The sequence below is a fragment of the Sapajus apella genome, unplaced genomic scaffold (assembly GCF_009761245.1).
Source record: "Sapajus apella isolate SASKATOON/1434 unplaced genomic scaffold, GSC_monkey_1.0 scaffold32, whole genome shotgun sequence".
Taxonomy (NCBI): domain Eukaryota; kingdom Metazoa; phylum Chordata; class Mammalia; order Primates; family Cebidae; genus Sapajus; species Sapajus apella.
The window spans coordinates 11,758,734-11,776,223 of NW_022436972.1; the positions used below are offsets into that span (position 1 = coordinate 11,758,734).

At 35.2% G+C, this 17,490-nt stretch overlaps 1 long non-coding RNA gene across 2 annotated transcripts in view; it reads right to left on the reverse strand.

Moving 5' to 3' along the window:
- LOC116562333 overlaps nt 1-17,490 on the reverse strand; it is a 311,253-nt gene that overhangs the window by 173,958 nt on the left and 119,805 nt on the right. For both annotated transcript variants that reach the window (XR_004273880.1, XR_004273881.1), the window contains exon 2: nt 1,657-1,723. This is a non-coding gene — a long non-coding RNA (uncharacterized LOC116562333). The remainder of the gene's footprint in view (nt 1-1,656; nt 1,724-17,490) is intronic.

Sequence of the window (17,490 nt, forward strand, 5' to 3'; positions counted from 1 at the left end):
AAGAAAATGCATCAAAGGGCTCATCTAAAAAAATCCTAAAGTTAATTTGAGGTCAAGAAAAATACCTAATTTAGAATTTGATTTTTGGAAAGTTTATCAAACATTTAAAACACCTGACAAAATAGAATCTCAGGTTACTGTGAACAGCAGTAATTAATTTAACCAAGGTCATGATAATTAAGTCTGAAAAAGGAAATAAATTTACATAGTTGAAGAAAACTTAGCTCTTTTAACAAAGAGGACTCAGTTTTTTTAAGTGAATAAAAATATAATAAAAACAACATAAAGCACAGGAAATTAACTTGGTAAAACATAAAATCTTTGTTTTCTAGGTCTATTATCTAGAAAGCAAACCTTTTACAATTTTCTATTAAGAGTAGACTAATACTCTAAGAAATCATGTTGTTTTAATAAAGAGAAGCAAATTCTACCTTTGCATCAGCATACTTTTAATATTAATGTTCATTTTTTAGAAAAATTTATAATTCCCACCTAATCTTAGCCAGCTTGATCACGCATAAAACTTCTTTCACAAGATTCATCTTCCACATACCTTCTACAACTTTCACATCCATTCAGTTTTTGTCCTATATGTTTTCTCTTCACATTTTGGAAAAATATGTCATTCTATTTTAGAATAGAAATTACTCATTTTTTCTTACCAAAACAAAACATCCTCATACTCTACAGCTTGTCCTTACTATGCACACATCTGAACTTCCTTGAATATTGGTGTAGAGTTGTTTTCCTTATTTCACTTATAGTAATTTTAGGTACATATAGTAGTTAGAAATCAGATTTCCTAGTGACCTTACTTTCCAGTAAACACTAGGAAGCAAGCAATTGGGAACTCTGTCACAGCAACATCCTATAGATTGCAAATATATGAATAATTATTTCTAGAAGCATGTGGTTTTTCGTAGTGCAGTTTGTCAGTGTGGAAAATAAAATATCTACTAATGGTTCCAAAAATTTCTAATGTCTCTGTAATAAGGAACTGAAGATGAGGCAAAATTTCATCTCTATCCTCTTGTGTGTTTTTGGTTTGCTTGCTGGTTTGTTGGTTTGGGCTAGGACTGAGAGTTAACATCTCGTTTGTAAAGATTTCCCCCAGCCTCAGCTTTTCATTCCTGATAAGAACATTAAAGCCTTCTGATATTGAAAAGACATATTTACATGGAAATATTACATCTCTTTAACTCAATTATTTTTTAGCAATTATGTTTGGATTCCTTAAAAAATAAGATACTAAGTCATCAGAAGACAAACACACATACATATCATACATACAGATATATGAACAAATAGAAACAGATCTTATAGCTTTCATTCTGTTTTAGCAATGTTCCAGTTACAGTAATGCAAGCTACTAATTTTTGTATATAGAGTTATCCAATGTCCCAGAAAGTAGCATCCCAGACTCTTTAAATTTGAAAAAACTAATTCTCAAATTGGACATACCTGACATCTCTAACTGGAGACAATCTAGTGATTTCTTGCATCCAGTTCAATCCTAGACCAATTCCAGTAAATATTGATCAAATAAAGTCAGAGAGCTCGAAACACAAATTTATAAAGCTCAAATCCAGGACAGAACTAACTCATTACCTCAGTTTCTGTGAGAAATAAATGGAAACAATGAGGCCTAATGAGTACCTGTAGGTCACTTCGTGCTCCTGGGAGTCACTGGAGTCCCACTCTGAATCCCACTTCTGACATCAATCTGCTAAAAAAAAAACACAAAAAACATTTATGTTTGTTGGTTTACAGTCTGTTTTGTCAGAAACTGGGATGTCAACCCCTGCTTTTTTCAGTTTTCGATTTGCTTGGTAAATTTTCCTCCATCGCTTTATTTTGAGCCTATGTGTATCTTTGCACATGAGATGACCCTCTTAAAGATAGCCTACCGATGGATCTTGGCTCTTTATTCAGCTTGCCATTTTGTGTCTTTTAATCGAGGCATTTAGCACATTTTCATTTAAGGTTAGTATTGTTATGGGTGGTTTTGATCCTGTCATCTTGATGCTAGATGGTTATTTTGTAATTTCCTAAGTGACAGAAGCAACAAAGGTAAAAGAGCCATCTTTCATTATTTATAAGAAGCCCATTCAACCACACCTGAGTTTGTGTTAATAAGGTAGTATTTGGAAATTCCCAAGATAATCACGGGTTGCAGAGACTTGGTTGCCAGATAAATCAACTACGTGACTAGATAATTTAAACTTTCAGTACCAACCAGGCCTTTGTGGAAAGGAGATGGACTAACAGTTGAGTTGATAACCAATAGCCAATAATTTAATCAATCAAGTATGCATACATAATAAAGCCTCCAAAATGCCCTAAAATAAAAGGGTTTGTGGAGCTTCTGGGTTACTAAGAACATAGAATATGCTGCACCCAGAGATGGCATGGAAGCTCTGTGTTCCTTTCTTCATATGGATCTACGTTTCTTTTCCATATGGCTATAACCTATGTTATATCCTTTTATAATTTATGGGTAATAGAAAGTAAAGCACTTTTCTGAGTTCTGTGAGCCATGCTAGCAAATGACTAAACCTGAAGAGGGGACTGTTAAAGCCTCTGATTTACACCCATTCATTCAGAAACACAAGTAACAAACTGGACTTGTGATTGGCATCTGAAGTGGAGGGCAATCTTATAAGGCTGAAGCCTTAACCTGTGGGATCTGAGGTTACTCAAAAGAGATAATGACAAAATTCAGTTAAATTGTAGGGCATCTGGTGCCATAAAATTATTCCATCTGAGGAAAAATACCTATGTATCTGTTCACAGAAATATCCTGCACTGAATATGAATATAGAAAAAAAACAGTTTGTGGTTTTTTTCTATACAATCATAGTTATTAAAAATTGTTTAAATATTTTAATTATAAAATCATTAAATACATGAGATTATCAAAGAATAAAAGCTACAATATCTGGCAAATATATGCAGATAAATATTTGATGACAATGATCACTCATTTGTGGTTTAAGAAATGAATCTGAACAAATCAAGAGTATTAAAAAATCTCCTTGCCTAATATTTATGAAATACCTGCAAAAACATTAAGCATATTAACGATCACAGTCTCAGTTTAAACTTGTTCTAAAAATCCTAGCTAATATATTCAGTGATATAAAAGGAAAAAAATATTTAAAAATTTCAGAGAAGCATAAACTATCCTTATTTCAAAATAATACAACTCTTCACAAAGAGAATCCAGCAGCCTTAAAATAAAAATCTTTAGAATTTATGACAAATTTTATAACACACATTTGCTAGACATAAGGTCACTAGACAATAAAACATTTATACTGAAACCAATAGTATTCCTTTATGTCAATAACGATCAAAGAGAAACAATAATTTATTAAAGATAACATTTGTAATAGTAACAAAACTTGTTGGAAATCTAGAAATCTAGTAAAAAGTCTTAAGACTGGAGTGCTAGTGTTACAGGGGAAGAAAACAAAGAAGGAGCTTATAAAGAGATCCTCTTTCAAAATATGTCAGAATATGTACCTGAATACTCACCACTTGTAGACAGAAAAAATAAAATGCGTTTCATATATACCACGGAAAACTATGCAGTCATAAAAAAATGAGATAATGTTCTTTGCAGCAACACAGATGGAGCTAGAAGCCAAGATCCTTAGCAAACTAATGCAGAAACGGAAAACCAAATACCACGTGTTCTCACTTATAAGTGGGAGCTAAATAACGAGAACACATGGTCACAAAGATGGGAACAAAAGACACTAGGGCCTACATAAGAGGGTTTAGGATAGGAAGAAGGAAAGGATCAAAAAAAATACCAGTTGGGTACTATGCTTATTACCTGGGTGATAGAATAATCTGAACAACAAACCCCTAGGACACAAGTTAACCTACAAGCAAACCTGAACATCTACGCCAGAACTTAAAAGTTAAAATAAATAAATAAATCTTATTTGAATCAGAAAAATATGTCACAACAGGTATACAAATCAGCAGAAAGATATCTGCTTATTAACAAAGCATGGAGAGTTATCATTGATAGAAACATAGAAAATTTATTCATGTTATTAATGAAAAAATCTGTTCCAAACATATAATGTTGTTAGGTTTAAAATCAAATTGTCGGAGGAGGATCCAAGATGGCCGAATAGTAACAGCTCTGGAGTGTAATTCCCAGAAAGAACAACACAGAGGGGAATCTATGAAAAAAGGCAGCAGCACATCAGGAACTTTTAGATAAAGCCCGACTTCCTAGGACGGAGCACCTGGGAAAAGAGGCAGTTATAAGTTCTGCTGCAGCACACTTAAATATGCCATCCCATCAGCTCTGCATGGAACAATGGAACTCCCAGCACAGCACTTGAGATCCTTTAAGGGACAGATTGTCTCCTTAAGCAGCTCCCTGACTGCCATATATGCAAAGACACCTCATAAAGGAGAGCTCAGGGTGACATCAGGTGGGTATCCTTCTGAGACAAAGATAACAGAAGAGGAAACCGGAAGCAACCCTTACTGTTCTGCAGGCCCTGAGGGTGATCCCAGGCAAGCAGGGTCTGGAGTGGACCTCCAGCAGTCCTACAGCAGAGAGGCCTGACTGTTAGAAGGAAAACTAAGAAACAAAGAAATAGCTTCAACATCAACAAAAAGGATATTCACTCAGACACCCCATCCAAAAGTCACCAACTACAAAGACCACAGGTAGATAAAGCCACTAAGATAGGAAAAACCAGCACAAAAAGGATGAAAACACCAAAAACCAAAACGCCTCTCCTCCTCCAAGGATGACAACTCCTCACAAGCTAGGGATTAAAGATGGACAGAGAATGAATCTGATGAATTGACAGAAACAAGCTTCAGAAGGTGGGTAATAACAAACTTCTCAGAGCTAAAAGAATGCGTGCTAACCCAATGCAAAGAAACTAAGAACCATGAGAAAAGGTTTGATGAAATGCTAACTAGAATAACAGTTTAGAGAAGAATATAAATGACTTGATGCAGCTGAAAAACACAGCACGAGAACTTCGGGAAGTATACACATGTTTCAATAGCCAAATCGACCAAGCAGAAGAAAGGATATCAGAGAGTGAGGATCAACTCAAGGAAATAAAACGAGAAGGCAAGATGAGAGAAAAAAGAGTGAAAAGAAATGAACAAAGTCTCCAAGAAATATGGGATTATGTGGAAAAACCTAATCTACGTTTGATAGGTGTACCTGAAGGTGATGGAGAGAATGAATCCAAGCTGGAAAACACTCTTCAGGATATTATTCAGGAGAACTTCCCCAATATAGAAAGGCAGGCCAAGGTTCAAGTACAGGAAATGCAGAGAACACCACAAAGATATTCCTCAAGAGTAGCACCCCCAAGGCACATAATCTTCATTCACCAGGGTTGAATGAAGGAAAAATTGCTTAGGGCAGCCAGAGAGAAAGGTTGGGTTACCCACAAAGGGAAGCCCGTCAGACTCATAGGGGATCACTCGGCAGAAACCCTATAAGCCAGAAGAGTGGGGACCAATATTCAACATTCTTAAAGAAAAGGACTTCCAACCTAGAATTTCATATCCAGCCAAATAAAGCTTCATAGTGAAGGAGAACGAAAATCCTTTATGGACAAGAAATTGCTGAGAGATTTTGTCACCACCAGGCCTGCCCTACAAGAGCTCCTGAAAGAAGCACTAAACAAGGAAAGGAACAACCAGTACCAGCCACTCCAAAAACACATCAAATGGTGAACACCATTGACACACTGAAGAAAATGCGTCAATTAACAGGCAAATCATCCAGCTAGCATCAAAATGTCAGGATTAAATTCACAAATAACAGTATTAACCTTAAATGTAAAGGGGCTAAATGCCCCAATCAAAAGACAGAGACTGGCAAATTGGATGAAAAGTCAAAACTGATTGGTGTGCTGTATTCAGGAAACCATCTCATGTGCAAGGACACATATAGGGTCAAAATAAAGGGATGCAGGAAGATTTATCAAGCAAATGGAGAGCAAAAAAAAAACAGGGGTTGCAATCCTAGTCTCTGATAAAATGGACTTTAAACCACCAAATATCAAAAGAGACAAAGAAGAGCATTACATAATGGTAAAAGGATCAATGCAACAAGAAGAGCTGATGATACTAAACATATATGCACCCAATAAAGGAGCACCCAGGTACATAAAGCAAGTTATTAGTGACCTGCAAAGAGACTTAGACTCACATACAATAATAGTGGGAGACTTTAACACTCCATTGTCAATGTTAGACAGATCAATAAGGCAGAAAATTAACAAGGACATCCAGGACTTGAACTCAGAACTGGACCAAGCAGACCTAATAGACATGTACAGAAATTTTCACCCCAAATCCACAGAATATACATTCTTCTCAGCATCACATTGCACCTACTCCAAAAATGACCATACAATTGGAAGTAAATTACTCCTTAGAAATGCAAAAGAACAAAACTCATAACAAACAATTTTTCAGACCACAGGGCAATCAAATTAGAACTCAGGATTAAAAAACTAACTCAGAACCACAAAACTTCATGGAAACTAAACAACTGGATCCTGAACGTCAACTGGATAAACAATGAAATGAAGGCAGAAATAAAGATGTTCTTTGAAACCAACAAGAACGAAGACACAACGTACCAGAATCTCTGGGACACATTAAAAGTAGTGTCTAGAGGAAAATTTATAGCAATAAATGCCCACATGAGAAGCAAGGAAAGATCTAAAATCAACACTTTATCATCAAAATTGAAATAGCTAGAGGAGCAAGATAAAAAAAAACTCAAAAGTTAGCAGAGGATAAGAAATAACTAAGATTAGAGAAGAACTGAAGGAGACAGAGACACCAAAAACCCTTCAAAAATATCAATAAATCCAGGAGATGGTGTTTTGAAAAGATCAACAAAATACACTGTTAGCCATATTAATAAAAAAGAAAAGGGAGAAGAATCAAATAGATGCAATAAAAAATGATAAAGGGGGCATCGCCACTGATTCCACAGAAATACAAAATATCACCAGAGATTACTACAAACAGCTCTATGCACATAAACCAGTAAACCTGGAAGAAATGGATAAATTCCTAGACACTTGCACCCTCCCAACCCTAAACCAGGAAGAAGTTGAAACCTTTAACAGACAAATAACAAGGGCTGAAGTTGAGGCAGCAATTAAGAGCCTACCACCCAAAAAAAGTACAGGTCCAGATGGGTTCACAGCCGAATTCTACCAAACTTACAAAGAGGAGCTGGTATCATTCCTTATGAAACTATTCCAAACAATACAAAAAGAGGTAATCCTTCCCAAATCATTTTATGAGAGCAACATCATCCTGATACCAAAACCCAGCAGAGGCTCAACAAAAAGAAAACTTCAGGCCAATATCCATGATGAATATAGATGCAAAAATCTTCAATAAAATACTGGCAAACCAATTGCAACAGCACATCAAAAAGCTTATCAATCACAATCAAGTAGCTTTCATCCCAGGGATGCAAGGCCAGTTCAACATACGGAAGTCTATGAACGTAATCCACCACATAAACAGAACCAAAGACAAAAACCATGTGATTATCTCAATAGATGCAAAGAAGGAATTTGACAAAAATCAACAGCCCTTTATGCTAAAAACTCTCGTTAAACTAGGTATCGAAGGAACATATCTCGAAACAATAAAAGCTATTTATGACAAACCTATAGCCAATATCATACTGAATGGGCAAAAACTGGAAGTATTTCCTTTGATATCTGGCACTAGGCAAGGATGCCCTCTCTCACCACTCCTATTCAATATAGTATTGGAAGTTCTAGCCAGAGCAGTTAGGCAAGAAAAAATAAATAAATAAAGGTATTCAGTTAGTAAAAGAGGAAGTCAAGTTATCTCTATTTGCAGATGACATGATTGTATATTTATAAGATGCCATCATCTCAGCCCAAAATCTCCCTAAACTGATAAGCAACTTCAGCAAAGTCTCAGCATAAAAAATCAATGTGCAGAAACCACAAGCATTTCTATACACCAGTAACAGACTAAAAGAGAGCCAAAACGTGAGCAAACTTCTATTTGGAATTGCTACAAAGAGAACAAAATACCTAGGAATACAACTAACAAAGGATGTAAAGGCCCTTTTCAAGGAGAATTACAAACCATGGCTCAAAGAAATAAGGGAGGACACAAACAGATGGAGAAACATTCCATGCTCATGGTTAGCAAGAATAAATATTGTGAAAACAGCCATACTGCCCAAAGTAATTTATGGATTCAATGCTATCCCTATCAAGCTACCAATGGCCTTCTTCACAAAACTGAAAAAAACCATCTTAAACTTCATATGGACCCAAAAGAGAGCCTGGTTGCTAAGACAATCCTAAGCAAAAAAAAAAAAAAAAACAAAAACAAAAACAAAAAAACAAAACACCACACACAAAGCTGGAGGCATCAGGCTACCTGATTTCAAACTATACTACAAGGCCATAGTAATCAAAACAGCATGATACTGGTACCAAAACAGAGATATAGACCAATGGAACAGAACAGAGGCCTTGGAGGCAATGCCACACATCTACAGCCATCTGATCTTTGACAAACCTGACAATAACAAACAATGGAGAAAGGATTCCCTGTTTAATAAATGGTGTTGGGAAAACTGGTTACCAGTGTGCAGAAAGCAGAAATGGGACCCCTTCCTGACACCTTACACTGAAATTAACTCCAGATAGATTAAAGGCTTAAACTTAAGACCTAACACCATAAAAACCCTAGAAGAAAACCTAGGCAAAACCATCCAGGACATAGGCATAGGCAAGTACTTCATGACTAAAACACCAAAAGCATTGGCAACAAAAGACAAAATAGACAAATGGGACCTAATTAAACTCCAGAACTTCTGTACAGAAAAAGAAACAATCACTAGAGTGAACCAGCAACCAACAGAATGGGAAAATATTTTTGCAATCTACCCGTCAGACAAAGCACTAATATCCAGAATCTACAAAGAACTAAAACAGATTTACAAGAAAAAAACCCATCCAAAAGTAGGCAAAGGATATGAAGAGACACTTTTCAAAAGAAGACATATATGAGGCCAACAAACATATGAAAAAATGCTCATCACCACTGGTCATTAGAGAAATGCAAATCAAAACTACATTGAGATACCATCTCACGCCAGTTAAAATGGAGATCATTAAAAAATCTGGCCAGAACAGATGCTGGAGAGGATGTGGAGAAATAACACTTTTACACTGTCAGTGGGAGGGTAAATTAGTACAACCATTGTGGAACACAGTGTGGCATTTCCTCAAGGACCTAGAAATAGAAATTCCATTTGACCCAGCAATTGCATTACTGGGTATATACCCAAAGGATTATAAATTTTTCTATTATAAAGACACATGCACACGTATGTTTATAGTGGCACTGTTTACAATAGCAAAGACCTGGAACCAACCCAAATGCCCATCGACGATAGACTGGATAGGGAAAATGTGGCACATATAGACCATGGAATACTATGCAGCCATAAAAAATGATGAGTTTGTGTCCTTTGTAGGGACATGGATGAATCTGGAAGCCATCATTCTCAGTAAACTGACACAAGAACAGAAAATCAAACACTGCGTGTTCTCACTCATAGGCAGGTGATGAACAATGAGAACACATGGACACAGGGAGAGAAGCATCGCACACTGGGTTCTGTTGGTGGGGGGCCGAGGGACAGAGGGATAGTGAGGAGGTGGGGGAGGGATAACGTGGGTAGAATGCCAGATGTAGGTGATGGGGGAATGGAGGCAGCAAACCACATTGCCATGTGTACCTATGCAATAATCCTGCATGATCTGCACATGTACTCCAGAACCTAAAGCACAATTAAAAAAAAAAAAAAAAAAAACAAGAAAACTCTTTGTATTGTTAATCCATAAAACTAATCTTTGTTCATCCTTAATTCTAAATGTAAAGTTATAGAGAAATAAAAAGAAATAAGGCAAAAAAATTACTTTAAGAATATCAAAAAACATTTAAAGCCAAAAATACAGGTATTGATTTACTTACGACCTATGCAACTTAACGACGATTCGACTTTACGACCACAATCGCTAGCCACGACTGCCCCGCGTCTGGCAGCGCAAACATTGCCCAGCTGAGCATACGACAGTGCAGACCAGCTTCCAGCAGCACTACCATCTCCACGTGCACCATTTCAACTGTTATCCCAAACTCGGTACAGCAATTTGTGTTTTGTGTCTTGGATATTTTTCATCAAACCCCTGCCAGTAAACTTCTTATACATTTCGAAGCAATGGACCCAAACATCAAACGATTTGCAAGGATTGAACGGATGGTGCACGATGTGTTTCTGCCATATCGTGAAATTTATGAAGAAAAAAAGAAACAAAGCTCACCATGTTTTTTGTTTTTGTTTTATTTTTTTGTTTTTTGTTTTTTTTGAGACGGAGTTTCACTCATGTTACCCAGGCTGGAGTGCAATGCCATGATCTCGGCTCACCGCAACCTCCGCCTCCTGGGTTTAGGCAATTCTCCTGCCTCAGCCTCCTGAGTAGCTGGGATTACAGGCACGCGCCACCATGCCCAGCTAATTTTTTGTACTTTTAGTAGAGACGGGGTTTCACCATGTTGACCAGATGGTCTCGATCTCTTGACCTCGTGATCCACCCACCTCGGCCTCCCAAAGTGCTGGGATTACAGGCTTGAGCCACCGCACCCAGCCAAAGCTCACCATGTTTATGAAAAAACCAACTCCGGTAACCCCACTGCTGCCTCAAATGACAACATCAATGATCCGCAGCCAAGCACCAGTGGCCAATAAAATGTTTCGTACATGTTTATATATTTTGATATGTTTTGCAATTGGGAAAATGTTTCCTATGGTATTTTTTACACCTGTATTTTGTATTTTTGTGTGCACCAATATTTTGTAATTTTGTATGTTTTGCAAATATTAAACAAGTTGTGCTGGTAATGCAGTGTTTTACTTAAATCTGACGAATGTAAAAATAAGAAACAAAATGATGTAGAGATGATACAAATGGCATAAAATGAACGAAGAAAATTATGATATATAACAATAATGAAAGAAAATTATGATAAAATATGACTTAAAGATTTTTAGAACATCATTTCACAGTACTGTACATATAGCCTACTCAACTTACGACCAAATCGTGTTACGACCGGTCTGTCGGAACCAATCGTGGTCGTAAGTCGAGCACTAGCTATAATGTCAAAGGATTTCTTAACCATGATCACAAAATAATAACTTATTTGGAATATATTAATTAATTTCACCATAATTTTTTCTTTAAAAGTTTACAAGGAACATCAAGAAACTAAATATTACTGATAAGTTAGTATATATCAAAAAATTCTCACTCACAATGTAACTTTTGGTATTATTATGGAGTAGATTAGACATGTAAACATTTAAGAGTTTAAGTTCCATTTTTATTCTTAAAATAATAGACAATATAAACTTGTCTAAGACAAATTTTATTCTATACTGTTATATTTTTAACAATCTGATTCATTTTTTAAAATACAATAAGGAAAATGAAGTAGTTTTTAATAGTTAGAAAATGAAGCTTCCTTCCATAACTGAGTATATATGACAAAGAAAAACAAAAAAATGTACCCCTAGCTTTTGCTCTGTAAATGAAGAGTAATTGAAAAAAAATACTGCTTATAAACTAATTACATACTTTTCTAAGATACCATTTTTTAAAAAGTATAAGACCCATCTGGCTTGACATTTGCAAAATTCCTATAATTAAAGAGAAGGAAATAAACAGAGTGGAAGTTATTTGAGGTTTTGGTATGCTTTACTAACTTTTCTATGCTTCAACTATAGGAGTCTATAGAAATTATACTTTGCTGAAACTTAGGTGTAAAACTTTATGGGCCAAATGATGATTACTTGACTTTTGGCCTGCCTAACACAACTTTGGTTTCTTCCATTGTTATAAACCTGAGTGTTTGTTTATCTCTCTTTTAGCTCAATGAGTCAAATATGGCTAAAGTCAGAAAATTTTATGTCTTTAACCATTAAACTGCAAATAGAACTATTTTAGCTAATTTAATCTGAATCATTTCATTTGAAATATGTTTTAACTGACAAAATATATATTTCATGTGCTACTCTAGGTGCTAATATATAGCATGGATGGATACAGTGAGATTCTTCCTTTCGTGAAGTATATTTGACAGTTCTTTCAAAGTTGTGGCACAAAGCACAGAAAGAGAAACACAAATTCCAGGATCAAGCCAAAATAGAGGTTTTCAGCACCTTCCTTCTGTCTCGGAAGAGATATATAATTGTCCTCCTAATTTTTCATTTAGTTTAAGCCACTTAATGCGCTGAAATAATTCAAAAAAGGTGAGTTCACATTCTCCTTGTCATTGGAGTTAAAAGAATGACAAACAGGCCAGAGATTTTTGTCTCCTTCTGGCAAACCATAGAAATTCACGTGTGTAGTTTATGAATCACGTATAGCATTATTTTAAGTTTTAGGTAAGAGATGCTTATGCAGTTTTTATATATGCCTGATAATATTTTAGATATGTTAAAAATATTGGCCCACTTAAATCTTTTAAAAACACTATAAAGTAGATATGGTTACTGTAAGAATTTTACATACAAAAATACGCAGGCACAGAGATGTTAAGTGCTTTGGCTGAGGACACACTGCCAGCATGCAGCAGAGCTAGGATTTGAATCTACACAGTTGGACTCCAGAGTCCATGTTCTTGACCACTACAAATGCTACCTATTTAAATGCTACATTTTCAAGGAGCTGTTTCTTGGAACCTCACGTGAACTTCTTGAGGAAATATCAAAGACTTTTTTTTTAGTTACTGGGAAAGAGCCAATTTTTATAATACCTCAAAATTTGCCAAACTGGTAGACAGACCATATTGAGCAAAACTAATTCTGCAACTGTACTCTCTAACTAAAAATGCCATGTGATTCTTTCTTCTGCAAGCCATGGGAATATATATTTAATAGTTTACTGAGTCTTGGCAGGCCTTGAAAAACTGTCAAAATCAAAGTATTTACATTCAGAAAAGCAGAGGGAGAACAACTACAAATAAATCCTTACACAAAACCAACAAGAACACTGGTGGAAAGTGGTCAAAATTAACTTTTTGAAACTGTTGAAATTAATCAATGGCTTGCAACAACCTCAGGGATATTTATTCAAGAAAAGTTGCTGAACCAAGGTAAGAACCGTGGAGTTTATGATGTTCTAATTTTACCTATTCCCATTCCCAACTCCCTAATTCTATAGTTTCCTTGAAAACTGGTAGCTGCCAATTAAAAAGAAAATAGATTGCAAACACTAATCTGAAAAACAGTAGTATTACAGGAACTGGAAGGAGTAGATGAGTTTGGACTTCCTAAAGAAGGCCTATTCACAGAGCATTGTTATTATTTGACTCGTTCTCACAGCTCCTTGGAAAAGCTTCATTTGCCAGATGTTATTATTTGACCTGATTTGGAGCCTACTCTGTGTGAAAATCCTATTCTCAAGGAATTTGTTGAAAGATTCAAAGGCAGTTGTTTAACATCTCAACTTCCTAAAGCTGAAAATACTAGTTGGTACAAACAAGAGCATGGCCAAGACATAAAAGGAAGATCTGTGGAAAAAGATGTCCATGAGAGGCTTTGAAAAGTTCTGACATATTTCTCGTATTCCAGAAGACAGCACACACATGCAGGGATATACACATACTGAAAAAAGGGTCTGAATCTATTATTGCTGGTTAAAATTGAGGCTTTGCAGAGGCAGACAAAAAAGACTAAGTCAGAATTTGGAACTGCTTCATTATAGAAGGTATGTCCTAACACAAACATACAGAATCCCCTCAACAAAAGAAGTTAAGGCTATAATGCTTCAAATAATCTAATGAAATTTCTGACCATCTCACTCAGGTGGTCACTAAAACAATTGAGCAGATACTTCAGCAGCTATACAACACAAGGAATATAGGGCTTTACAGAATTCACCTAGGAAAGTACCAAGCAAATAAACAGTAGCAACGAAAACAATGACAAGAAAAAAATCAATAGCAATAAACTATAAAGAAATGAGGAAATCTGGATTTCGACCCTATAGTACCTAAAATGTCCAGTTTTCAATAAGAAAAATAAAAATATGAGGCAACAAAAGAAAAATGTTACCAATACACAAAACAAAACAAAACAAAAAAACAGCAACCAATAGGAATCATTCCTAATGGGTCCCAAGTGTTAGACTTACTAAATAAAGACTTTAAATCTCTTTTTTTTGAAGAGATTAAAAAATGATGTCTAAAAAATAAAGGGAAATATAACAATGATCTCTCACCAAGTAAATAATGTCAATAAAGAAAATATAAAAAATAACTAAAGAACAATTCGAATGTGAAAACATGCAATATCTAAAGTGAAAAATTCACTAGCAGGATTTAACAGCAGTTCCTCATTGGCAGAATAAACAACCAATGAACTCGAAGATGGGTTAGTTGAGAACAGTCTGCAGAACAAAGATAAAACAGCTGAAGAACAGTAAGCAGAGCCTCAGAGACATGTGAGATATCATTAAGCAACCCAACATACACAGCATATGAGTGCAACAAAAATAAGAGAATAAGGTCAAAATGCAGAATAATAATTGAAAAAAGTATTGATGAAAACTTCTCAAATTTGATTTTAAAAAATTAGCTGGGCATGTTGGTGCATGTCTGTAGTCCTAGCTACTCAGGTGGCTGATCTGGGAGAATTGCTTGAGCCCCGGAGGTAGAGGCTGCAGTGAGCTGTGATAATGCCACTGCCCTCCAGCCTGGGTGACAGAGACAATCCTAATGTTTTTATCAGCTTTTTTGTAGCAATAGGGTCTCACTATGTTGCCCAGCCTGGTCTCCAACTCCTGGGCTTAAAGGAGCCTTCTACCTCAGCCTTCCAAATTACTGGAACTACAATCAGAAGGCACTATGCCTGGCTGGAAGAACTTTCTAACTCAATTCATGCTATAAGGCCAGAATTATTCTGATAAAAACTATTAAACACACTATAAAAAGAAAAAGCTATTGACTAATATATGCCTTATGAACATAGATACAAAAATCTTCCACAAAAAAACTAGCAAACTAAGTTCTACAGCATATTAAAAACACTATACAGCATGACCAAGTAGAATTTGTTTCAGAAAAACAAGAATGGTTCGACTTCTAGAAATCAATCAAAAATAATACACTACATTAAGAGGATTTGTGTTCCAAAATCTTTAAAATATTGCTGCAAGAAATTAAACAACACATAAATGAAAAGACATCCCATGTTCATGGATTAAAAAATATTTTTTAAGATGGCAGTGCTAGCCAAAATGATCAAAAATTTAGTGAACTCCTTATCAAAATCACGACTTGTTTTTTGCAGAAATGAAAAAGTTGTTTATAATAAAATTAATATGGATTCTTAACTAGAGATTGATTTCTAAACAATCTTGAAAAAGGAAAACAAATTTGGAAGAGTCACACTTTCCAATTAGGAAACTTACTATAAAGCTACAGTAATTGAAACAATGTGCAACTGGGATTAATATCAACATGTGGATCAATGGAATAACATTAAAAGTTTAGGAGAGAAAACATATATCTATGGTTGATTGATTTCTGACAAGAATACAAAGATCATTCTGTGGGGGGAAATTGTCTTGTCAATAAATAGTATTAGCAAAATTAGATAACCACATGAAATGAGTTATTCTGGACCTCTGTCTCACACTATGTCCAAATATTAACTAAAAATTGATCAACAATCTAAATATAAAAGCCCATATTATAAAACTGATAAGGAATTTTTATTTAAAACATACAAATAACACTTAACAATAATAAAAAACAAAAATACCCCAATTGTAAAATGGGCAATGGATTTGGATAGACAGTTACCCAAAAAAGATATAAGTAGCCAAGAGGGCAGGCTCAGTGTCTCACACCTGTAATCTCAGCACTCTGGGAAGCCCAGGTGGGAGAATCACTTGAGACCAAGAGCTTGAGGCCAGCCTGAGCAGCAACATGGCTAACCCTCACCTCTAAAGAAAAAAATAAAAAGTTATGTATGTTAGTATGTGGTTGTAATCCCAGTTACGCAGAAGGCTGAGATAGGAAGGTTGCTTCAGCCTAGCAGGTTAAGTCTGTAGTAAATTGTGATTGCACCACTGCACTCTAGCCTGGGCAATAAAGTAAAACCTTGGCTCAAACAAAAAAAAAATGTGGTCTAGAAGTATATTAAAATATGCACAACATCAATACATTAGGAAAAGGTAAATCTAAACCAAAAAGAGATCTCACTTCATCCCCAATAGAAAGCCTAAAAATAATAAGTCAGAAATTATCCAAGTGTAGATAAGGATATGGAGAACTTGACACCCTCATACACTGCTTGTGGAAATGTAAAATGGTACAATCACTTTAGAAAATGATTTTCCATAATTTTGAACATCAAGTTATTCTATGACCTAGCAATTTCACTGACAGATATACATACAAGAAAATTGAAAAGTATGTCGATGTAAAAACTTGTACATGAAAGCTCATGTGAGCATTACAAATAATAATCATCATCATAAAGCAACTCAAATGCTTATCAATTGATGAATGAGTAAACAATTGTGGTATAGTATACCCACAGAATGGAATATTCTTCTACCATAAAAATAAAGTACTGATACATGTTACAGTATGGATGAAACTTGAAAGAATCTAGTCAGCTAGGTGCAGTAGCCCACACCTGTAACCCTAGTATTCTGGGGGATTGCTTAAGGCAAAAAGTCTGAGATCATCAACCTGGGCAACATAGCATGACCCCATCTCTATTAAAAATAAAAATGTCCAATAAAAGAAAATCTAAAGACAGGAAATAGATTAGTGGTTCCCTAAGACTGAGGAAAGGGTATAATGTGTGACTACTAAAGGGAGTGAGTTTTGTTTAGGGGAATGACAAAAATGTTCTAATATCAGATTATGGAGATGATTGCCTAACTCTGTGAATATGCTAAAATTATTTAATTTTACACTTTAAATAGGTGAATTTTATGATACTTAAATGGTATCCCAAAAAAAGCTATTTTTAAAAGCTTTTTCCTTCAGCTTTTACATTTTATTATCAGAATTTATCTTACTGTAAGAAAAGTCCATGAAAAGGGATTAATACCCAGACTATATAAAGAACTTTCACAACTCAACAACAACGACCCAATTAAAAAGTGCTAAATGATTTAAACAGGCCAAAAAAGATATACAAGTGACCAATAAACACAGAGAGAAATGTTCAACATCATTAATCATTGAAAAAAAATGCCAACTCAAAACTACAATGTCACTTTACCTCCGCTATAACAGCTACTATCAAAAAATTAAATTAAAATTTAAATAAAAACAAAATATAAAATGTTGTTGAAGATGTAGAAAAACTGCTAATGGGAA